This window comes from Phyllobates terribilis, unplaced genomic scaffold (genome assembly GCF_046119375.1).
Source record: "Phyllobates terribilis strain yellow unplaced genomic scaffold, ASM4611937v1 Scaffold_12__6_contigs__length_324123572, whole genome shotgun sequence".
Lineage (NCBI taxonomy): Eukaryota > Metazoa > Chordata > Amphibia > Anura > Dendrobatidae > Phyllobates > Phyllobates terribilis.
This window is the reverse complement of record NW_027362772.1, coordinates 176,516,368-176,542,106: the sequence shown is the minus strand read 5'-3', so window position 1 is coordinate 176,542,106 and position 25,739 is coordinate 176,516,368. Positions and strand designations below refer to the sequence as shown.

At 44.9% G+C, this 25,739-nt stretch overlaps 1 non-coding gene across 1 annotated transcript; it reads left to right on the top strand.

The window, feature by feature from the left end:
- The first annotated feature begins 8,494 nt into the window (after nt 1-8,494).
- On the top strand, nt 8,495-8,568 carry TRNAF-GAA (transfer RNA phenylalanine (anticodon GAA)). The gene has a single exon. It is a non-coding gene; the product is annotated as a tRNA-Phe (tRNA).
- The last annotated feature ends 17,171 nt before the right edge of the window (nt 8,569-25,739 follow it).

The window sequence follows — 25,739 nt, the reverse complement described above, 5'->3', positions numbered from 1 at the left end:
CCTCATCTCTTGGCTGACTGTGGGTTGACAGTAAGTGGGATCTCCGACCTCATCATCATCACCCTGTGCGTTATCACACCCGTCGTCCTCAGAGCCAACCTGTTCCTGCCCTGACAAAATACTAAAGTTTTCGCTCCAATCAGGTATTTGAGTCTTATCATCGTCTTCCTCATTGTCTCCACCAACAGGAGTTACAGTTTGGGAATGAGGGTCTACATTATGGTCAGAACCTTCTGCGTCTGGTCCTGGATCCGACTCATAAAGATTCTGGGCATCAGTGCAGATCATTTCCTCGTCTGGATTCACAGAAGCGCTGGAGTCGACCTCTGATTCCCAGGCTATAGTATGAGTAAACAGCTCTGCAGACTCAACCATCTGTTCTACCTCATACTCAGATGGGCAGCTGGAGATTTGGGAGCTGTGAGGAAGCAAGTGCGATTTGGGTGACACCTTTGAGGACTGGAGTATTTGTGATGTTGAAGTTGATGTGGAGGAGAGCCCACTTAAAGGAGCACTTGATATCCGTTGAAGCACCTGCTGTTTTTGTGCCTCATCTGGAATTTGTAGCGATTGGCGTGGCCGTAAGAAAGGGATCTTATCACATTGTCCGCTAAAAGAAGTAGACATTTTAGTTTGGCTGGAAGATGGTCTTTCTTCTGCACCTACCCCACGGACACAACCTTTTTTCCCCTTCCCAACACGCCTATTCCCCTTTCCACCAGCAGCAGGCCTTTTTCCACTCATTTTGGTGGTTAACTAATTCACAACTCTGGAGTTGTTTGCACAAAAAAACAATGGATGGTAACCGAGCAGAGCTGAGTGGCCAAACTGTGGTATTAGGCCAAAACTATTGGCTGGGTTAGATGCAGAAAAAATTATTTTTAATTTGCAACCTGATGGAGGTCAGTATAGATGGACTAATAGACCAAGTCCCACACACCGCTAGAAGCCCAAATATTTTTTCAGAGCTAGATGCAGAAATTTTTTTTATTCAATTTGCAACCTGATGGAGGTCAGTATAGATGGACTAATAGACCAAGTCCCACACACTGCTAGAAGCCCAAATATTTTTTCAGAGCTAGATGCAGAAAAAAATTATTTTTAATTTGCAACCTGATGGAGGTCAGTATAGATGGACTAATAGGCCAAGTCCCACACACCGCTAGAAGCCCAAATAATTTTTCAGAGCTAGATGCAGAAATTTTTTTTATTCAATTTGCAACTTGATGGAGGTCAGTATAGATGGACTAATAGACCAAGTCCCACACACTGCTAGAAGCCCAAATATTTTTTCAGAGCTAGATGCAGAAAAAAATTATTTTTAATTTGCAACCTGATGGAGGTCAGTATAGATGGACTAATAGACCAAGTCCCACACACCGCTAGAAGCCCAAATATTTTTTCAGAGCTAGATGCAGAAATTTTTTTTATTCAATTTGCAACCTGATGGAGGTCAGTATAGATGGACTAATAGACCAAGTCCCACACACTGCTAGAAGCCCAAATATTTTTTCAGAGCTAGATGCAGAAAAAAATTATTTTTAATTTGCAACCTGATGGAGGTCAGTATAGATGGACTAATAGAACAAGTCCCACACGCTGCTAGAAGCCCAAATATTTTTTCAGAGATAAATGAAGAAAAAAATTATTTTTAATTTGCAACCTGATGGAGGTCAGTATAGATGGACTAATAGACCAAGTCCCACACACTGCTAGAAGTCCAAATATTTTTTCAGAGCTAGATGCAGAAAAAAATTATTTTTAATTTGCAACCTGATGGAGGTCAGTATAGATGGACTAATAGACCAAGTCCCACACACCGCTAGAAGCCCAAATATTTTTTCAGAGCTAGATGCAGAAAATTTTTTTATTCAATTTGCAACCTGATGGAGGTCAGTATAGATGGACTAATAGACCAAATCCCACACACTGCTAGAAGCCCAAATATTTTTTCAGAGCTAGATGCAGAAAAAAATTATTTTTAATTTGCAACCTGATGAAGGTCAGTATAGATGGACTAATAGAACAAGTCCCACACGCTGCTAGAAGCCCAAATATTTTTTCAGAGATAAATGAAGAAAAAAATTATTTTTAATTTGCAACCTGATGGAGGTCAGTATAGATGGACTAATAGACCAAGTCCCACACACTGCTAGAAGCCCAAATATTTTTTCAGAGCTAGATGCAGAAAAAAATTATTTTTAATTTGCAACCTGATGGAGGTCAGTATAGATGGACTAATAGAACAAGTCCCACACGCTGCTAGAAGCCCAAATATTTTTTCAGAGATAATTGAAGAAAAAAATTATTTTTAATTTGCAACATAATGGAGGTCAGTATAGATGGACTAAAAGACCAAGTCCCACACACTGCTAGAAGCCCAAATATTTTTTCAGAGCTAGATGCAGAAAAAAATTATTTTTAATTTGCAACCTGATGGAGGTCAGTATAGATGGACTAATAGACCAAGTCCCACACACCGCTAGAAGCCCAAATATTTTTTCAGAGCTAGATGCAGAAAAAAATTATATTCAATTTGCAACCTGCTGGAGGTCAGTATAGAAGGACTAATAGAACAAGTCCCACACACTGCTAGAAGCCCAAATATTTTTTCAGAGCTAAATGAAGAAAAAAATTATTTTTAATTTGCAACCTGATGGAGGTCAGTATAGATGGACTAATAGACCAAGTCCCACACACTGCTAGAAGCCCAAATATTTTTTCAGAGCTAGATGCAGAAAAAAATTATATTCAGTTTGCAACCTGATGGAGGTCAGTATAGATGGACTAATAGAATGATGCTATACCCAAAAGATTTTACTTCACTAGGTGCAGTAAAAAAATTGGTATTCTATACACAGGTGGTATATCTTGCAACACAGATAGGCTACTCCACTGACTAACACACTCTGCAATAGGCCAAAAAGGATTAGCTTTGCTAGATTCAGCCAAATGCTGTGAAAAAAACTTGCACAGCACTGGCACAGACCTGCCTGGCAAGAACTGATAGGAACTGATGTAACCTAGTCCTGAAAAGGACTCCAATTACAATTAGTCTTTACTCCCACAATCTATCTATTTAAGAGCACAGACCTGCCTGATAAAAGTCGTAGGAAATGCTGTAACCTAGTCCTTAAAAGGACTGCAATCACAACTATTCCCTACTCCCAAGCTATCTGTATATTTGTGCGAAAATTGGCTTGAAATTAACAAGGTATAGCGCACACAGCAACAGCGGTGCCGTCTAACACGCAGCTGCAGCAGTGAGAAAATGGTGGCGACGGGGAAAATGGCTTGGTCTTATAGGGCAAGGACATGTGACATACACTGAAAATCACACATGCCCTTGCTTGTGTGAAAAAAAGCACTTCGCTCCGTGTGTGAGCTGCTGATAGGCTGACAGATTGCACCTCCCCACTGCAAATGCGGGAAAGAGAAATAAAAATGGAGATCTTCATTGTTCCTGCAGAGATCCATCCCCTGCCCCTCCCCCCGCCCCGCTGTACACTCAAACTGCGTATTAACATTAATTTTCATCATTACTGAGAAAAAATCCAGTTATGATTTTGGTGCACGAACAGTTATCGAACATAACCTCGAACAGCCGAATTTTTCTCAAATTGTTCGTGTTCGCCGATCGGCTCGAACACCGCCCAAAACAGCTCGAATTTGAGATTGGCGAACAGTTCGAGTAGAACAACGCTCATCTCTAGTAATCATGACTACTGGGTTGCCACACTCTTAGATCCCCCAAACTTTTCGATCAACCTTTTCATTTTAATAAAGACCAAAAAAATGGTCATTTTTGAAATTATAAGCATTAGCAGGTTATTAGACACTGAAATCAAACAGTTTTCAACTCAAAACTTTATTCTAGGTGATGTTACATTTTCACATAGGACCCCTTGTTCGAAAGGAGCTTCTGAACTCTCTCGTCCATTGAATTTGTCAGGTTTTGGATGGTTTCTGCTTCAATTGTTTTGCATGAGGACAGAATACCCTCCCAGAGCTGGTGCTTAGATGTGAACTGCCTCCCGCCATCATAGACACTCCTTTTGATGATGCTCCAGAGGTTCTGAAAGGGGTAGAGGTCAGGGGAGCATGGGGGTCACACCATAAGTTTGTCCCCTTTCATGCCCATATCAGCCAGAGATGCAGATGTTTTATGTGCAGCATGAGATGGTGCATTATCATGCAAAAAAATGATCTTGCTGTGAAATACATGGTTCTTCTTCTTGAACCATGGCAGGAAGTGCTGTTTGAGAAAATCCACATACATTATGGAGTTCATCTTTAGCGCCTTCAGGGATCCTAAAGGAGCCGACAATCTCTCTCCCCATGATTCCAGCAAAAAACATTACTCCACCTCCTCCTTGTTGGCGCTGTAGCCGTGTTTGCGTTTGGTGTCCATCAACCAGTCATCCTCCACTCCATCCATCTGGACCATCGAGCGCTGCACGGCACTCATCCGTGAAAAAAACAGTTTTGAAATCAGTCTTCATGTAATGTTTGGCCCACTGGAGCCGTTTCTGCTTGTGTGAAGTGGATAGAGGAGGTCGACAGGATGGCGTATTCACAGCTGCAAACCTCTGAAGGACCCTGCATCTTGTTGTTTAGGGGACGTTGGAGGCACCAGCAGCTTCAAAAACTTGTCTGCTGCTATGACAAGGCTTTTTTGCCGCTGCTCTTTTAACCTGACGTAATTGCCTGTAGGAAAGAGTCCTCAATTTGCCCTTATCAGCACGCACACGTGTGTACTGTGAATCAGCTACATACTTCTTGATTGCCAAGACACTTCATCCTGATCATCGCACAATGTTGATTGTAGTCATGCCTTGACCTAAACACTCCACAATTTGTTGCTTCTCAGCAGCCGACACATCCTTTTTCTTTCCCATTTTGGCAGAAAATGTAGGCTGCTTAATAATGTGAGACAGCCTTCTTAAGTAGTCTTGCCTTTCATTGGACACACCTGCCAAACTAATTAGCACAGGTGTCTGCAATTGCTTACAGTGATATAAAGAGCCCTGACACACATCACCATCAGTGAGTTTAACTGACAAACAAACAAATTCTTCCCATATCACTCCTAAACACTTTTTGCATAATAATTTGGAACACAGTGTACATGTGCTTTTCCACAAAACACCAGTGGTTCACGTAGTGAATCTTACAGTTCTAACTTGCCATCCGTGGTCTGTATGGAGTTGTTCAATAAAGGGCCCACAATTAAGATAACATAGATGGGAGAGGTCTCTATGAATAGGAATTCCTAAGTATTTGATACCCTGTGAGGGCCAGGCAAAGGGAAAGTTGGACTGGATGGAATCCTATATGGATTTGGGGAGGGAGACATCGAGGGCCTCAGACTTCGCTGCATTGATTTTAAAATTTGACCATGTAACAAAGTGATCTATTTCAGCCATAACGGCATGGATGGATATATGTGATTGAGTGATATATACTAGGACATCATCAGCAAATAGAGAGCACTTGTACTCGGTGCTTCCCACCTCAATCCACCTAATATTGGGGTTATGGCGAATTGATGAGAGCAGGTGCTCCATCACTAGGATGTATAAGAGAGGGGACAGAGGACATCCCTGCCTTGTCCCATTGGTGATTGTGAAAGGTGATGAAAATGTTCTGATTCACCCCCTGGGCCTTGGGACAACCGGAGCCGGACCATTTTTGGTGGATGCTGGTGGTTGTAGTCTTCGTGGCGGGGACCCGGTTCCGTGGCTCAGGGTGGTCAAACCAGTGGCGGAACTATTTATGTGGTTTTGATGTTTAAATGTCCGACTACGCCACCCGTGGATTGCGGTCAGAGTGAACCGCCGCTGCAGGGCAGACCGCTGAGACTGGTGTTGTGGGTGCAGCAGAGCGTAGCATAACTCCCCACGGGAGGAGTATAGCCTCAGGGCAGTGTATGCGGAGGATGGGGGTGATGGTGCAGGGCAGCAGCAGTAACGACACGGAGTCAGTGATGCAGTCCAGGGCCTTTACTCACAGTTCTTATTATCCAGACCACGTCTGCAGGTAACGGCTGCCCACGTCGTACTGTGCTCACCAGGTGAGGGGCTCAGACAACTCCCAGATAACTTTGGAGCGATTCACAGGACCCCCTTTGTGTGTCCTTTGTCTGGCCTTTCTTACCAACCCTTCTGTCCGGCTGCCTCGGGCCTCCTCTTGGTAAACTTGGTGCCAGTTTCCCTGACCCTATGTGGTGCCTTCCTAGCGGGTGTAGCGAGTGGCTGCGCCACATAAAATGTCACAGCCTCCGGTTTCTAGTTGAGGGTCGTTTCCTGCCTCCACTAGTCTCGGGGACCGGTCTCCCCCTTTGGCCTGACCCCTCCACGCAGGTGGATTCGGGCGTGCGGTGGCGACTCACCCATCCGCACCCCTGGGATCCCTTCATTTATCGTTCCTGGAGCCTTCTCTGCTCCTCTTCCTTCCTTCTCCCTCTTCCAGGCCTGGGCCTCTGTTACTAGGCCCGCCTCCGGAGCAGAGCTCATGCAGAGCCCCTGCTCCCTGCCACTTCTGCTCAGACTTCTCTGCACTGAACTAATATGGTGCCCACCTTTTATACTCCCTTCTCAATGCACCCAGGAACTGCTTCCTCCCTGCTCCTGCACTACAGGGTTCCCTTTCCTCAGTGTTCCCTCCCCCCACTCCAGCGAGGGACAGGGACTGTCGTGCCCATCTCAGAGTCATATTGGTCGCCCTGCCCCACGGCAATGTGGTGTAATGCATGCAGGTGTCGGGTCCTGATCCACACTCCATCCTTACCTGAGAGTGAGATATCACACCTCTGGGTGAGGTGCAATACCTCTGTAGCAACCGAGCCCTCAGGGTGCTACAGTTCCATTTATCTTCAGCCTAGGTGACATATTGTGATACAGGGCCATGATTTTGGCTATAAAAGGGTCCCCTAGACCCCTACCCCAAGCTTTTTAAGAGAATCATATATGGCGTGCCAGGAGACTCTATGGAATGCTTTCTCAGCATCCAACGAGAGTATCTAATTACAAACTTTTAACTGCATCTAGCTCAGGAAATACTTTGTGCCTAGTAGCAGTGTCTGCTAGTCAGCGGATTATCCCGGCTGTTAAGCAAGCTACACCACCTGTAGTTTGGACACTTAATTTTTTCAAAGGAAATGCTTCGGGACCACGGGATACTCAGTGAAGAGCATCAGGAGGCACCCCAAGGCATAGGGGCTGGGACTGGCAGTAGGATGCCTTGCGGTGGACAGCCGAGCTTGATCCTTATAAAAGCTTTTTAACTGCAGCAGCTTTAGTGGACGCTACTGGAGCTGGAATTACGCGGCTGCTGGCATGAGACTTGCCCTCCAATAGATCCTTGTAAATGGATTTAGAGTGTATTCATTCAAATTAGAGAGACAATTTAAATTAAAAAGCTTAGAGCTGCCTCCACCACAGGGGGGCTCGCTCGACCCACCAGCAGACAGGCACCAGTATTGGGAGAGGGGGGCTGGCCGTCAGGGTTCACCGCGGCTCTGGCACAAACCCGGCGACAAGGAAGTGGCACGGGCAGGAGCAGACTAAACGTGTCGGCTTCTCACTTTTTGGATTTTAGAAGGGCATGACATGCCTATATATGTGTCTCCCCCTCCTTTTACTCCTCCACCTCTTTTCTTTTCGCATGACTATATGTACTTGTCACTTTTCCATGTTTTAGTTGTGTCTTCTGAGCAGTTTGTCAGCTTTTGGACACCTTTGAAGGTGTTTTCTATGTGTTTCTATGTGTTTTTGTTTGCTTGCCATTGGTTTTAACGGTGTTCGAAGGTGTTCGACGAACAGTTCGACGAACAGTTCGGCGAACACACGGGTGTTCGACGAACCGAACCGAACTCGAACACTACGGGGGTGGCTCAGCACTACTCCTAAGGTGCTGTCGTGGAAGATTCCTAGAAACCGAATTACCAGTAAGTCTAATTTCAGATGTTTCTACCTCAGGCATCAATAGACTATAAATATACTTAATAAACAAAAGCTAAAAGAGCAGATGAACATAGTTTATCAAGTCTGAAATGCGCATGTGATACTGACATCAAAATTTCACCACATTTTGGGACAAATATTTTCACTTTCAACATTAACAATCAGTAGAATATTTTCTCTAAATTTGCATCTTCTTTCTTCACTCCAATAGTTTGCACCTAAGAAAAAATAAAGCTTGATGCAACATTATGCTTACAAATTGTGTTTTATGCTCAATCATCATCTGTCCTACAGAGACATAGTCAGAATTACCCTGGCGAATTGAGTAAATTTGAAAATGTAAAAAAATGCAGAATTGCTGTTTTTTTCTATTCATTCACAAAGAATTAATGTAAGTTCTTAAATATGTACGCAAAATAGCGGGACTTTCAAATATAGATAATCTTGCAAAAACAAGTCAAAGTAAAAATAAATACATCCAGTTGTGACATCTACAGTGTGTTGAACATTCCTGAATCTAAATGAGTCCTGCCGAAATTGCTCAGTTTTCGAGAGAGTTAGACTGAAGATCTAAAGGTCCCTGGTTCAATCCCGGGTTTCGGCAAAAGTTTTTTTCTTCACCCATTAAATTTTAAGCAGAAAATAAACAAAGCATAAGGACTGACTGTTTACAGAGAATGTAAAAGTCCTAATCATTATAACTATCTACAGGAAATAAAATGATAGAGACTTGAGAACTGAACACTTTTAACTTTTGAGGAAAATAATATTTTTTGTAATTTTTCCTTCATTCTGGTTGTCATCATTTTGTTTTATTTTAGTTTGACTTAGCTGTATGAGGATTTAAAGGAAACCTGATAGCTAATGCGGGCAGCATGTATCAGACACTAGCTGAATGATTTCAGCCATATATGTTTGACTATGTATCGCTGAGGCATTACTGAGACAAATATGCTTCAAAAATATGCCAGGAGCAAAGCTGTTTGAGGAAAAAGTTAGGAAGGCAAAAAACGCAAGCCCCAACTCAGGACCGTCATCTTTCATTCTAAAAATAGGGGGTTTCCACGTTAATGGTAAGACAAAGAATCCACAGATTTGGCATTTCTCTAGCGCGGAGAGCCCACTTAAAATGTTTGGGTTGCTTGTCTCCATAAGCGCAAGCTGGGCACTAAACTGGCTTATTTGCAATTCTGGATGTTGCAGAGTAAAAACACCTGTTGGACAAAAATAGTAATTGCCGGTGTTGATGAATGCATTTTGAGGAGTAATTTATAAAATGGGATCACTTTGGAGGGGTTTCTGCTGTTTTGGTACTTTTGGAACTCCACAAATGTCATCCGCAAAATATTCTTGCAACATCTGCGTTCCCAAAACCCAAACAGTGCTCTTACTTTCAAAGCCCTGCTGTGTGACCAAACAGTAGTTTCTGAAGGCATATGGGGCATCACCGCATTTCAATGAAATTGTGCAACTTTATATATTTTCACAAGAAAAACTAAATATATATTGACCTAAATTTACCATTAATATAAAGTACAATGTGTTACAAAATAACACTATCAGAATCACGGGGATATGTTAAGCATTCCAGTGTTATTGCCACATAAAGTGATACATGTCAGATTTAAAAAACGCTGCTTGGTCTTGAAGCTCAAAATTGGCTGTAATTAATAGGTTACGAATCAATATTAAAATAAAAGAAATCATGGTATATTTCCTTTCATCACAAGTAATGCTCATCTTTCTACTGCTTAGCTTAGAAAGAGTTAAATTACAAAAGCCAGAAGAAGTCAGGATTAGAGATGAGCAGTGTTCGAATCGAACTGTTCGCAAATCTCAAATTTGAGCTGTTTTGAGCGGTTTTCGATCCATTTGGCGAACACGAACGATTTGAAAAAATTCGGCTTTTCGAGGTAATGTTCAGTAACTGTTCGCGCACCAAAATCATAACTGGATTTTTTCACTGTAATGCTGATAATCAATGTTAATATGTAGTTTGAGTGTACAGCGGGGCGGGAGGAGGGGCAGGGGATGGATCTCTGCAAAAATAATGAAGATCTCCATTTTTTTTCTCTTTCCCACATTTACAGTGGGGCGGTGCAATCTGTCAGCCTATCAGCAGCGCACACACAGAGCGAACTGCTTTTTTTCACACAAGCAAGGGCATGTGTCATTGGCTGTGTATGTCACATGTCCTTGCCCTATAAGACCCAGCCATTTTCCCCGTCGCCACCATTTTCTCACTGCTGCAGCTGCATGTTAGACAGCACGGCTGTTGCTGTGTGCGCTATACTTTCAGTGTTAATTTCAATCCAATTTTCTCAGAAATATACAGATAGCTTGGGAGTAGGGAATAGTTGTGATTGCAGTCCTTTTGAGGACTAGGTTACAGCATTTCCTACGACTTGTAACAGGCAGGTCTGTGCTCTTAAATAGACAGCTTGGGAGTAGGGACTAGTTTTAATTGCAGTCCTTTTGAGGACTAGGTTATAGCATTTCCTACGACATTTTGCCAGGCAGGTCTGTGCCAGTGCTGTGCTAGTGTTTTCACAGCATTTGGCTAAATCTAGCTAAGCAAATCCTTTTTGGCCTCTTGCAGTGTGTGTTAGTCTGTGGAGTAGCGTATCTGTGTTGCAAGCTACACCACCTGTGTATAGAATACAATTTTTTTTACTGCACCTAGCCAAGTAAAACCTTTTGGGCATAGCATCATTCTATTAGGCCATCTGTACTAAGCTCCACCAGCTTGCAAATTAGAAGTAATTTTTGTCTGCATCTTGCTTGGAGAATAATTTTGGGCCTGTAGCAGTGTGTGGGACTTATTGTATTAGTCCATCTATACTATGTTCCACCAGCTTGCAAATTAGAAATAATTTTTATCTGCATCTAGTTCGGAAAATAATTTTGGGCCTGTAGCAGTGTGTGGGACTTATTGTATTAGTACATCTATACTAAGCTCCACCAGCTTGCAAATTAGAAATAATTTTTATCTGCATCTAGCTCAGAAAATAATTTTGGGCCTGTAGCAGTGTGTGGGACTTATGGTATTAGTCCATCTATACTAAGCTCCACCAGCTTGCAAATTAGAAATAATTTTTAGCTGCATCTAGCTCGGAAAATAATTTGGGGCTTGTAGCAGTGTGTGGGACTTATTCTATTAGTCCATCTATACTAAACACCACCACCATTGTATGTAATTAAATTGTTTTACTGCATCTAACCCAGCCAATCCTTTTGGGCTAATACCACAGTTTGGCCACTCAGCTCTGCTCGGTTCCCATCCATCGTTTTTTGTGCAAACAACTCCAGAGTTGTCAATTAGTTAACCACCAAAATGAGTGGAAAAAGGCCTGCTGCTGGTGGAAAGGGGAATATTCGTTTTGGGAAGGGAAAAAAAGGTTGTGTCCGTGGGGTAGGTGTTAAAGCAACAGTAACATCTGCAGAAGAAAGACGATCTTCCAGCCAAACTAAGATGTCTACTTCTTTTAGAGGACAATGTGATACGATCCCTTTCTTACGGCCACGCCAATCGCTACAAATTCCAGATGAGGCACAAAAACAGCAGGTGCTTCAATGGCTATCAAGTGCTCCTTTAAGTGGGCTCTCCTCCACCTCAATTTCAACATCTCAAATACTTCAGTCCTCAGAGGTGTCACCCCAATCGCACTTGCTTCCTCACAGCTCCCAAGTCTCCAGCTGCCCGTCTGAGTTTGGGGTAGATCAGATGGTTGAATCTGCAGAGCTGTTTACTAGTGTTGAGCCACCCCCGTAGTGTTCGAGTTCGTTTGGTCGAACATCCGTATGTTCTACGAACTGTTCATCGAACTGTTCGTCGAACACCGTTTAAACCAATGGCAGGCAATCAAAAACACATAGGAACGCATAGAAAACACATAGAAAACACTTCAAAGGTGTCCTAAAGCTAACAAACTGCTCAGAAGGTACAACTAACACATAGAAAAGTGACAAGTACATGTAGTCATTCGAAAAGAAAAGAGGTGGAGGAGTAAAACGAGGGGGAAACACAGATATAGGCATGTCATGCCCTTCTAAAACCAAAAAAGTGCGAAGCCTACACGGCCAGTCCGTTCCTTCCCGTGCGACCTCCGTGTCGCCGGGTTTGTGCCAGAGCTGCGTTGGACTTTGACGGCCAATCCACCTCTCCCAATACTGGTGCTTGTCCGCTGGTGGTTCGAGCGAGCCCCCCTGCGGTGGAGGAAGGTCTAAGCTTTTTAATTTAAATTGTCTCTCTAATTTGAATGGGTACACATTAAATCCTTTTACAAGGATCTATTGGAGGGCAAGTCTGATGCCAGCAGCTGCGTGAATTCCAGCTCCAGTAGCGTCCAGTTAAGCTGCTGCAGTTAAAAAGCTTTTATAAGGATTGAGCTTGGCGGTCCACCACAAGGCGTCCTACCGCAAGTCCCAGCCCCTGTTCCTTGGGGTGCCTCCTGATGCTCTTCACTGAGTGTCCCAGGGGCCCGAAGCATTTCCTTTGAAAAAATTAAGTGTCCAAACTACAGGTGGTGTAGCTTGCTTAACAGCTGGGATAATCCGCTGACTAGCATACACTGCTACTAGGCACAAAGTATTTCCTGGGCTAGATGCAGTTAAAAATTTGTAATTAGATACTCTCGTTGGATGCTGAGAAAGCATTCCATAGAGGCTCCTAGCATGCCATATATTATTCTCTTAAAAAGCTTGGGGTAGGGGTCTAGGGGACTATTTTAAAGCCAAAATCACGGTCCTGTATTGCAATACGTCACCTAGGCTAAAGATAAATGGAATATTTTCATCACCTTTCATAATCACCAATGGGACAAGGCAGGGATGTCCTCTGTCCCCTCTCTTATACATCCTAGTCACGGAGCACCTGCTCTCATCAATTCGCCATAACCCCAATATTAGGTGGATTGAGGTGGGAGGCACCGAGTACAAGTGCTCTGCATTTGCTGATGATGTCCTAGTATATATCACTGAATCACATATATCCATCCCTACTGTTATGGCTGAAATAGATCACTTTGTTACATGGTCAAATTTTAAAATCAATGCAGCAAAGTCTGAGGCCCTCGATGTTTTCCTCCCCAAAATCCATACAGGATTCCATCCAGTCCAACTTTCCCTTTGCCTGGCCCTCACAGGGTATCAAATACTTAGGAATTCGTATTCATGGAGACCTCTCCCGTCTATGTTATCTTAATTTTGGGCCCTTTATTGAACAACTCCATACAGACCACGTTTGGCAAGTTAGAACTGTAAGATTCACTATGTGAACCACTGTTGTTTTGTGGAAAAGCACATGTACACTGTGTTCCAAATTATTATGCAAAAAGTGTTTATGAGTGATAAGGTAAGAATTTTTTGTTTGTCAGTTAAACTCATTGATGGTGGTGTGTGTCAGGGCTCTTTATATCACTGTAAGCAATTGCAGACACCTGTGCTAATTAGTTTGGCAGGTGTGTCCAATGAAAGGCAGACTACTTAAGAAGGCTGTCCCACATTATTAAGCAGCCTACATTTTCTGCCAAAAAGGGAAAGACAAAGGATGTGTCGGCTGCTGAGAAGCAACAAATTGTGGAGTGTTTAGGTCAAGGCATGACTACAATCAACATTGTGCGATGATCAGGATGAAGTGTCTTGGCAATCAAGAAGTATGTAGCTGATTCACAGTACACACGTGTGCGTGCTGATAAGGGAAAATTGAGGACTCTTTCCGACAGGCAATTGCGTCAGGTTAAAAGAGCAGCGTCAAAAAAGCCTTGTCATAGCAGCAGACAAGTTTTTGAAGCTGCTGGTGCCTCCAACGTTCCCCGAACAACAAGATGCAGGGTCCTTCAGAGGTTTGCAGCTGTGCGTAAGCCATTCTGTCGACCTCCTCTATCCACTGTACAGAAGCAGAAACGGCTCCAGTGGGCCAAACAATACATGAAGACTGACTTCAAAACTGTTTTGTTCACCGATGAGTGCCGTGCAACGCTCGATGGTCCAGATGGATGGAGTGGAGGATGGCTGGTTGATGGACACCCAATGCAAACACGGCTACAGCGCCAACAAGGAGGATGTGGAGTAATATTTTGGGCTGGAATAATGGGGAGAGAGATTGTCAGCCCCTTTAGAATCCCTGAAGGGGTAAAGATGAACTCCATAATGTATGTGGAGTTTCTCAAACAGCACTTCCTGCCATGGTTCAAGAAGAAGAACCGTGTATTCCGCAGCAAGATCATTTTCATGCATGATAATGCACCGTCTCATGCTGCACATAACACATCTGCATCTCTGGCTGATATGGGCATAAAAGGGGACAAACTTAATGTGTGACCCCCATGCTCCCGTGACCTCAACCCCATTGAGAACCTCTGGAGCATCATCAAAAGGAGTGTCTATGATGGCGGGAGGCAGTTCACATCTAAGCAACAGCTCTGGGAGGGTATTCTGTCCTCATGCAAAACAGTTGAAGCAGAAACCATAAAAAATCTGACAAATTCACTGGATGAGAGAGTTCAGAAGCTCCTTTCGATCAAGGGGTCCTATGTGCAAATGTAACATCACCTAGACTAAAGTTTTGAGTTGAAAACTGTTTAATTTCAGTTTCTAATAACCTGCTAATGCTTATAATTTCAAAAATGACAATTTTTTGTTCTTTATTAAAATGAAAAGGTTGATCGTAGAGTGTGGGGGATCTAAGAGTGTGGCAACCCAGTAGTCAGGATTATTTCGAATTCTGACAATTTGAGGGTCATGTTGCAGGTAGTGCAGCAAGAAGGCACTCATGTGTCTTGCCCATCTAGGAGCCCCAAAATTATTTTCTTGGCTAGATGCAGCTAAAAATTATTATTAATTTGAAATCTGGTGGAGCTTAGTATAGATAGCCTAATAGAATCAATACTGCAAACTGCTACAAGGCCCAAATTATTTTCCAGCCAAGATACAGATAAACATGATTAGTAATTTTAAATCTGGTGGAGTTTAGTATAGATGGTCTAATAGAATCAGTACTACAAACTGCTACAAGGCCAAATTGTTTTCCAGACAAGATACAGATAAACATGATTAGTAAATTCAAAGCTTAAAACGGTTGGTGAGGTGATTTTAACCAATCATCAAGCTTTTACTCTCCCCAGGATGACACAGGGGTAGAAAAGTCCTTTCGGATCCATGATTTGTTCATCTTTATGAACGTGAGTCTGTCTACATTATCAGTGGAGAGCCGCGTGCGCTTATCTGTCTGCACACCACCAGCAGCGCTGAACACAAGTTCAGACAGAATGCTGGCTGCGGGGCATGACAAGATTTCCAAGACGTAAGTGGCGAGCTCCGGCCATTTATCCAGATTGGAAGTCCAAAAAGAGCTAGGGTCCAGTGACACAGTCATGGCTTCAATGTTTACTTGGAGATATTCCTGTACCATCGTCTCTAGGCGTTGACTATGTGTCAGACTTGTTGTCTCCTGTGGCCTTGCAAAGGATGGGCTAAAAAAGTGGTGAAATGTTTCCGCAAAATTGATGTTATCAGCAGATACTGTGTTTCTGTTACGTTTTGAGTGCTGAACACTCGACGGTCCCACGGTTGGCAAGTTAGAACTGTGAGATTCACTACGTGCACCGTTGGTGTTTTGTGGAAAAGCACATGTAAAATTCTGCAACAGTCTCTGCTGATACTCCTGCATGCGTGCATCCATTTCTATGGCAGGAATAAGTTCTGCAAATTTACTTTTGTACTGGGGATCTAAGAGTGTGGCAACCCAGTAGTCAGGATTATTTCGAATTCTGACAATTCGAGGGTCATGTTACAGGTAATGCAGCAAGAAGACACTCATGTGTCTTGTGCATCCAGGAGCACCAAGTCCCTGTTGTGTTGGTGGTGAGGTAACAATCATGCTTCCTTCCTCTGCCCTCTCCCCCCAACCTCGCACAACAGAAATGTGATCAAGGTCTCCCTCATCTGATGAGTCTTCCAACAGTTCGTCCTCCACTTCTTCCTGGGCTCCTGCACCTTCCTCACTAGGTTGGCTGCTACCATGCGCCCTGGTAATACCTTCTCCCCCACCCTCACATGCCTGCTGCCTTGGTGTTGCCGACCGTCTGGACCTTGCAGATGTTAGCCCTTCCGCATACAACTCCTCCTACTCTACTTCCTCCACCTCCTCTTATGCCACCACCTGTCTCCGAATTCTGTTTAACATGTGCTCCAGCATGTAAATCACAGAAATAGTCATGCTGATAATGGCATCGTCAGCATTAAACATCTTCGTCGCCATTTCAAAACTGTGAAGAAGGGTGCATAGGTCCCTGATCTGAGACCACTCCTCCAGCGTGATTTGCCCCTCCTCTGGATCTCATTGGCCCAGGCTATACATCAGAACATATTGCACCAGGGCTTGTCGGTGCTGCCACAGTCGCTGCAACATGTTCAGAGTTGAATTCCACTGGGTAGGCACATCGCATTTTAGCTGGTGAAGTGACAGGCCCAACGACTTCTGTAGAGATGTAAGTCGCTGAGCTGCGGGATGCGAACTGCGGAAGTGAGCACACATCGACCGTGCCCTCTGCAGAAGGCCATCTAGTCCGGGATAGTGGGCTAAAAATTGATGGACAACTAGGTTCAACACGTGAGCCATACAAGGCACGTGTGTGACATTGCCCCGGCGAAGGGCCGCAGCGAGGTTTGCAGCATTGTCGCACACGGCCTTCCCTGGTTTCAGGTCCAGTGGAGACAACCATTCATGAAACTGGTTCTCCAGAGCTGACCACAACTCCTCAGCTGTGTGACTCACATTTCCCAGACATTTCAAAGTAAAAACCGCCTGATGACGTTGAGCCCTGCTGCCAGCATAGTAAAGAGGTGTGCAGGATCCCTTCTGCGCAGTTAGAAAGCTTGTGGCATGACCAGACAGGCTTTGGGTGCAGGTTGAGGACCGAGAGGAGGTTGAGGAGGCAGAAGCAGTGGAGGAACTTCGAGATAAAAAGGATTGACGCACAACTCGTGGGGACAGCAAGACTTGGACAGCAGCCCCTTGTCCTGCTGTCAGCATAGTTACCCAGTGCCCAGTCAGCGACATGTAACGCCCCTGTCCATGCCTACTCGTCCAAGTGTCTGTGGTGTAATGCACCCTGTCACACACAGAGTTTCTCAAAGAAGCGGTGATGTTGTGTGCGACATGCTGGTGGAACGCAGGCACACCTTTCTTTGAGAATTAGTGCCGACTGGGCATCTGGTACTGGGGCACTGCGATGGCCATAAGGTCTGGAAAATCCTCTGTGTCCACCAGGCGGAAAGGCAGCATTTCTGTAGCCAAGAGCTTGTAGATGGTGAAATTCAACCTCTTAGCTTTCTCATGGCTTGGAGGAAATGGTCTTTTAGTTGTCCACATCTGAGGGACCGAGGGCTGGCTGTTGTGCTTAGACGGAGTTGAGAAGGGTGTCCCCGGCAAACTGCCGGTCTGTGAGGAAGATGCAGGCGGACATGTTAGGTTGCCTTGATCCAAAGGTGGTGCTATCGATGTCGGACAGTGCTGAACACCAGCTGGTGTTTCCACCTCCAAAGAAAATGATGACCTGCCAATCACGCTGGCTGTTGCAGGTAAAGCGGTGGCAGGTCTGCGTCCCAAAACAGGTGTGACTGCTGTCCCCTCAGTCACAGAGGATGAAGAGTCCGAGGATGCACAAGATGTGGCAGACGGTGGTTGGTCTGGCCGGCTAGGCCGCATTGTAGCACAGTGATCTTCCCACTGCAACTTATGCTTCATATCCAAGTGCCGGTTCATGCATGAAGTACTCAAACTATGTATTTTTTGGCCTCTACTTAGCTTTTGCTGACAAATGTTACAGATAACACGAGTTGGGTCATCCTTATCGATTTGAAAAAATTCCCAGGCCATGCAAGGCTTAGCACCCATGCAACCTGAAGTGCCACCATGACTTGTGGTCAGAGGCAGATTTGTGTTTGAGGATGCAGTTGTTGACGTGCTTCCAGTACTACGTCTCTGTCCAGGAAGGCGCAAACTGACCTCGTCGTCACTAGCATCCTCCTCCACCTCCTCTGCTGACCTCATCGACTGGCTGACTGTGGGTTGACAGTAAGTGGGATCTCCAACCTCGTCATCATCACCCTGTGTGTTATCACACCCGCCGTCCTCAGAGCCAACCTCTTCCTGCCCTGACAAAAAACTCAAGTTGTCGCTCCAATCAGGTATTTGAGTCTCATCATCGTCTTCCTCATTGTCTCCACCAACAGAAGTTACAGTTTGGGAACGAGGGTCTACATTATTGTCAGAACCTTCTGCGTCTGTTCCTGGATCTGACTCATAAAGATTCTGGGCATCAGTGCAGATAATTTCCTCGTCTGGATTCACAGAAGCTCTGGAGCCGACCTCTGATTCCCAGGCTATAGTATGAGTAAACAGCTCTGCAGACTCAACCATCTGTTCTACCCCATACTCAGACGAGCAGCTGGAGACTTGGGAGCTGTGAGGAAGCAAATGCAATTGGGGTGACACCTCTGAGGACTGGAGTATTTGTGATGTTGAAGTTGAGGTGGAGGAGAGCCTACTTAAAGGAGCACTTGATATCCGTTGAAGCACCTGCTGTTTTTGTGCCTCATCTGGAATTTGTAGCGAAGGGCTTCGCCGTAAGAAAGGGATCGTATCACATTGTCCGCTAAAAGAAGTAGACATCTTAGTTTGGCTGGAAGATGGCCTTTCTTCTGCAGATGTTACCGTTGCTTTAACACCTACCCCATGGACACAACCTTTCTTACCCTTCCCAACACGCCTATTCCCCTTTCCACCAGCAGCAGGCCTTTTTCCACTCATTTCTGTGGTTAACTAATTGACAACTCTGGAGTTGTTTGCAGAAAAAACAATGGATGGGAACCGAGCAGAGCTGAGTGGCCAAACTGTGGTATTAGCCCAAAAGTATTGGCTGGGTTAGATGCAGTAAAACAATTTTATTACATACACAGGTGGTGGAGGTTAGTATAGATGGGCTAATAGACCAAGTCCCAAACACTGCTACAAGCCCAAATATTTTTTCAGAGCTAGATGCAGATAAAAATTATTTTTAATTTACAACTTGGTGGAGGTTAGTATAGATGGACTAATAGACCAAGTCCCACACACTGCTACAAGCCCAAAATTTTTTCAGAGCTAGATGCAGATAAAAATTATTTTTAATTTGCAACCTGGTGGAGGTTAGTATAGATGGACTAATAAAACAAGTCCCACACACTGCTAGAAGCCAAAATATTTTTTCAGAGCTAGATGCAGATAAAAATTATTTTCAATTTGCAACCTGGTGGAGGTTAGTATAGATGGTCTAATAGAACAAGTCCCACACAGTGCTACAAGCCCAAATATTTTTTCAGAGCTATATGCAGAGAAAAATTATTTTTAATTTGCTACCTGGTGAAGGTTAGTATAGATGGACTAATAGACCAAGTCCCACACACTTCTACAAGCCCAAATATTTTTTTAGCGCTAGATGCAGATAAAAATTATTTTTAATTTGCAACCTGGTGGAGGTTAGTATAGATTGAATAATAGAACAAGTCCCACACACTGCTACAAGCCCAAATATTTTTTCAGAGCTAGATGCAGAAAAAAATTATTTTTTATTTGCAACCTGGTGGAGGTTAGTATAGATGGACTACTAGAATGATGCTATGCCCAAAAGGTTTTAGTTGCCTAGTTTCAGCGAAAAAATTTGTATTCTATACACAGGTGGTGTAGCTTTCAACACAGATAGGCTACTACACTGACTAACACACACTGCAGGAGGCCAAAAGGGATTTGCTTAGCTAGATTTAGGCAAATGCTATGAAAAAACTTGCACAGCACTGGCACAGACCTGCCTGGCAAAAACTAATAGGAACTGATGTAACCTAGCCCTCAAAAGGACTGCAACTACATTTAGTCCCTACTCCCAACCTATCTATTTAAGAGCACAGACCTGCCTGACAAAAGTTGTAGGAAATTATGTAACCTAGTCCTCAAAAGGACTGCAATCACAACTATTCCCTACTCCCAAGCTATCTGCAGATTTGTGCGAAAATTGGCTTGAAATTAACACTGAAAGTATAGCGCAAACAGCAACAGCGGTGCCGTCTAACACGCAGCTGCAGCAGTGAGAAAATGGTGGCGACGGGGAAAATGGCTGGGTCTTATAGGGCAAGGACATGTGACATACACAGCCAATGACACATGCCCTTGCTTGTGTGAAAAAAAAGCAGTTCGCTCTGTGTGTGCGCTGCTGATAGTCTGACAGATTGCACCTCCCCACTGTAAATGCGGGAAAGAGAAAAAAAAATGGAGATCTTCATTATTTCTGCGGAGATCCATCCCCTGCCCCTCCCCCCGCCCCACTGTACACTCAAACTGCGTATTAACAATAATTTTCAGCATTACTGAGAAAAAATCCAGTTATGATTTTGGTGCACGAACAGTTATCAAACATAACCTCGAACAGCCAAATTTTTTTCAAATCGTTCATGTTCACCGAACGGCTCGAACATCGCCCAAAACAGCTCGAATTTGAGATTGGCGAATAGTTCGATTCGAACACCGCTCATTTCTACTATTTACTCATACTATAACCTTGGAATAAGAGGTCGGCTCCAGAGCTTCTGTGAATCCAGACGAGGAAATGATCTGCACTGATGCCCAGAATCTTTGAGTCAGATCCAGGACCAGACGCAGAAGGTTCTGACCATAATGAAGACCCTCGTTCCCAAACTGTAACTCCTGTTGGTGGAGACAATGAGGAAGACGATGATGAGACTCAAATACCTGATTGGAGCGACAATTTGAGTTTTTTGTCAGGGCAGGAAGAGGTTGGCTCTGAGGACGACGGGTGTGAGAACACACAGGGTGATATTGACGAGGTTGGAGATCCCACTTACTGTCAACCCACAGTCAGCCAGTCGATGAGGTCAGCAGAGGAGGTGGAGGAGGATGCTATTGACGATGAGGTCAGGTTGCACCTTCCTGGACAGTGACGTAGTACTGGAAGCACGTCAACAACTGCATCCTCAAACACAACTCTGCCTCTGACCACAAGTCGTGGTGGCTCTTCAGGTCGCATGAGCGTTAAGCCTTGCATAGCCTGGGCATTTTTTCAGATCGATAAGGATGACCCAACTCGTGTTATCTGTAACATTTGTCATCAAAAGCTAAGTAGAGGCCAAAAAATCCATAGTTTGAGTACTTCATACATGAACCGTCACATGGATATGAAGCATAAGTTGCAGTGCGAAGCTCACTGTGCTACAATGCGGCCTAGTGGGCCGGGCCAACCACCGTCTGCCCCATCTGGTGCATCCGCGGCCTCTTCATCCTCTGTGACTGGGGGGACAGCAGTCACACCTGTGTTGGGACGCAGACCTGCCACCTCTTTACCCGCAACAGCCAGCGTGATTGGCAGGTCATCATTTTATTTGGAGGTGGAAACACCAGCTGGTATTGAGCGCACTCCGACACCGAGAGCACCACCTTTGGATCAAGGCAACCTAACATGTCCGCCTGCATAGACCGGCAGTTTGCCGGGGACACCCGTCTCAACCCCGTCTAAGCACAACAGCCAGCCCTCGGTCCCTCAGATGTGGACAAATAAAAGACCTTTTCCTCCTAGCCATGAGAAAGCTAAGAGCTTGAATTTCACCATCTGCAAGCTCTTGGATACAGAAATGCTGCCTTTCCGCCTGGTGGACACAGAGGATTTTCAAGACCTTATGTTCGTCGCAGTGCCCCAGTACCAGATGCCCAGTCGGCACTACTTCTCAAAGAAAGGTGTGCCTGGGCTCCACCAGTATGTCGCACAAAACATCATCGCTTCTTTGAGAAACTCTGTGTGTGACAGGGTGCATTTCACCACAGACACTTGGATGAGTAGGCATGAACAGGTGCATTATATGTCGCTGACTGGGCACTGGGTAACTATGGTGACAGCAGGACGAGGGGCTGCTGTCCAAGTCTTGCCGTCCCCACGAGTTGTGCGTCAATCCTCTTTATCTCGAAGTTCCTCCACTGCTTCTGCCTCCTCAACCTCCTCTCGGTCCTCCACCAGCACCCAAAGTCTGTCTGGTCATGCCAAACACTTTCTAACTGCGCAGAAGGGATCCTGCACACCTCCTTACTATGCTGGCAGCAGGGCTCAACGTCATCAGGCTGTTTTTACTTTGAAATGTCTGGGAAATGTGAGTCACACAGCTGAGGAGTTGTGGTCAGCTCTGGAGAACCAGTTTCATGAATGGTTGTCTCCACTGGACCTGAAACCAGGGAAGGTCGTGTGCGACAATGCTGCAAACATCGATGCGGCCCTTCGCCGGGCAATGTCACACACGTGCCTTGTATGGCTCACGTGTTGAACCTAGTTGTCCAGCAATTTTTAGGCTACCATCCCGGACTAGATGGCCTTCTGCAGAGGGCAGGGTCGCGGTGTGCTCACTTCCGCCATTCGCATCCCGCAGTTCAGCGACTTACATCTCTACAGAAGTCGTTGGGCCTGCCACTTCACCGGCTAAAATGCGATGTGCCTTCCCGGTGGAATTCAACTCTGCACATGTTGCAGCGACTGTGGCATCACCGACAAGCCCTTGTGCAATATGTTCTAATGTATAGCCGGGGCCAACGGGATCTGCACAGTTTTGAAATGGGGACGAAGAGGTTTACTGCTGATGATGCCATTATCAGCATGACTATTCCGGTGATTTACATGCTGGAGCACATGTTAAACAGAATTCGGAGTCAGGTGGTGCGACAAGAGGAGGTGGAGGAAGTAGAGGAGGAGGAGTTGTATGCAGAAGGGCTAACATCTGCAAGGTCCAGATGGTCGGCAGCACCAAGGCGGCAGACATGTGAGGGTGGGGGAGATGTATTTACCATGGCGCATGGTAGCAGCCAAACTAGTGAGGAAGGTGCAGGAGCCCAGGAAGAAGTGGAGGACGAACTGATGGAAGACTCATCAGATGAGGGAGACCTTGATCACATTTCTGTTGTGCGAGGTTGGGGGGAGAGGACAGAGGAAGGAAGCATGATTGTTACCTCGCCACCAACACAACAGGGACTTGGTGCTCCTGGATGCGCAAGACACATGAGTGCCTTCTCGCTGCACTACCTGCAACATGACCCTCGAATTGTCAGAATTCGAAATAATCCTAACTACTGGGTTGCCACACTCTTAGATCCCCGGTACAAAAGTAAATTTGCCGAAATAATTCCTGCCGTAGAAAGGGATTCACGCATGCAGGGGTATCAGCAGAGACTGTTGCAGAATCTTACATGTGCTTTTCCACAAAACACCAGTGGTGCACGTAGTGAATCTCACAATTCTTACTTGCCAACCGTGGGACTGTCGAGTGTTCAGCCCTCAAACCGTAACAGAAACACAGTATCTGCTGGCAACAGAAATTTTGCGGAATCATTTCACAGCTTTTTTAGCCCATCCTTTGCAAGTCCACAGGAGACAAGAAGTCTGACACATAGTCAACGCCTAGAGACGATGGTACAGGAGTTTCTCCAAGTAAACATCGAAGCCATGACTGTGTCACTGGACCCTTGCTCTTTTTGGGCTTCCAATCTGGATAAATGTCCTGAGCTCGCCACTTACGCCTTGGAGATCTTGTCATGCCCCGCAGCCAGCGTTCTCTCTGAATGTGTGTTCAGCGCTGCTGGTGGTGTGCTGACACATAAGCGCATGCGGCTGTCCAGTGAGAATGTAGACAGACTCACGTTCATAAAGATGAACAAATCATGGATCCGCAAGGACTTTTCTACCCCTGTGTCATCCTGGGGAGAGTAAAAGCTTGAGGATTTCGTAAAATCACCTCACCAATCGTTTTAAGCTTTCAAATTACTAATAATTTTTAGCTGCCTCTTGTCTGGAAAATAATTTTGGGCCTGTAGCACTGTGCGGTACTCATTCTATTATGCCATCTATACTAAGCTCCACCAGCTTTCAAATTACTAATAATTTTTAGCTGCATCTTGTCTGGAAAATAATTTTGGGCATATTAGCAGTGTGTGGTACTCATTCTAACCAACTGTTTTAAGCAACTCTGGGGCAATTGATGCCACTTAAGTGGAAAAAATGGAGACTCTTTTTGGAGTTCCTTTGCTTTGTTTTACGTGACGTTGCCATCATCAATTAGAGGTGGGTTGGGTCTTCCCCCCCTTTTAACCGTAAGAAAATGCATACACTATGGCTTGGGGTAACACAGATGGTTGAGTCTGAAGAGCTGTTTACTCAGAGGTCTGCTCCAAAGCTTCATTGTCTGCTAGTCAGCTTAGTAACCTAGCTGCAAAGCATGCTCCACCGCCTGTGTATCTAATAATGATTTTTAAATGCATCTAGCCTAGGCAGACTGTGGGGACCCCCAACCAAACACAGACGATCTGCATCTAACCCAGCCAATCATTTGATAGTATTGCTAGTTGCAGAGTCGCATGGGCTCTAAACCTTGCATTGCCCGTGCATTTTTTCAGATCCCTAAAGATGACCCAACTCGTGTTATCTGTAACATTTGTCACCAAAAGCTAAGTAGAGGTAAAAAAATACATAGTTTGAGTCTTCATGCATCAACCGTCACATGGATATGATGCATAAGTTGCAGTGCAAAGCTCACTGTGCTACAATACGGCCTAGCGGGCCGGGACAACCACCATCTGCCCCACCTGTGTCATCCTGGGGAGACTAAAAACTACTGCGTAGTCTTTTCCAAAAATTTGAGGGAATTACCACGGGAATGGTTGGGAAGAGGTATAAGAGTTTAGGTAGGACGTTCATTTTTAGTATTCTTATTCTGCCGAACCAGGAAAAATCCTTCACCGTCCAAGAAGTAAGATCTTTATGGAGTTGTTCAATAAAGGGCCCAAAATTAAGATAAAATAGACGGGAGAGGTCTCTATGAATACGAATTCCTAAGTATTTGATACTCTGTGAGAGCCAGGCAAAGGGAAAGTTGGACTGGATGGAATCCTGTATGGATTTGGGGAGGGAGACATCGAGGGCCTCAAGTTTCTCTGCATTGATTTTAAAATTTGACCATGTAACAAAGAGATCTATTTCAGCGATAACAACAGGGATGGATATATGTGATTGAGTGATATATACTAGGACATCATCAGCAAATGCAGAGCACTTGTACTCGGTGCCTCCCATCTCAATCCACCTAATATTGGGGTTATCGCGAATTGATGAGAGCAGGTGCTCCATCACTAGGATGTATAAGAGAGGGGACAGAGGACATCCCTGCCTTGTGCCATTGGTGATTATGAAAGGTGATGAAAATGTTCCATTTATCTTCAGCCTAGCTGACGGATTGCGATACAGGGCCATGATTTTGGCTATAAAAGGGTCCAATAGACCCCTACACCAAGCTTTTTAAGAGAATAATATATGGCGTGCCAGGAGACTCTATGGAATGCTTTCTCAGCATCCAATGAGAGTATCTAATTACAAATTTGTAACTGCATCTAGCCCAGGAAATACTTTGGACCTAGTAGCAGTGTCTGCTAGTCAACGGATTATCTCACCTGTTAAGCAAGCTACACCACCTGTAGTTTGGACACTTAATTTTTTCAAAGGAAATGGTTCTGGCCCCCGGGACACTCAGTGAAGAGCAGCGGGGAGGCACCGCAAGTCACAGGGGCTGGGACTGGAGGTAGGACGCTTTGCGGTAGCCCGCCAAGCACGATCATTATAAAAGCTTTTTAACTGCAGCAACTTTAGTGGACACTACTGGAGCTGGAATTCCTGCAGCTGCTGGCATCAGACTTGCCCT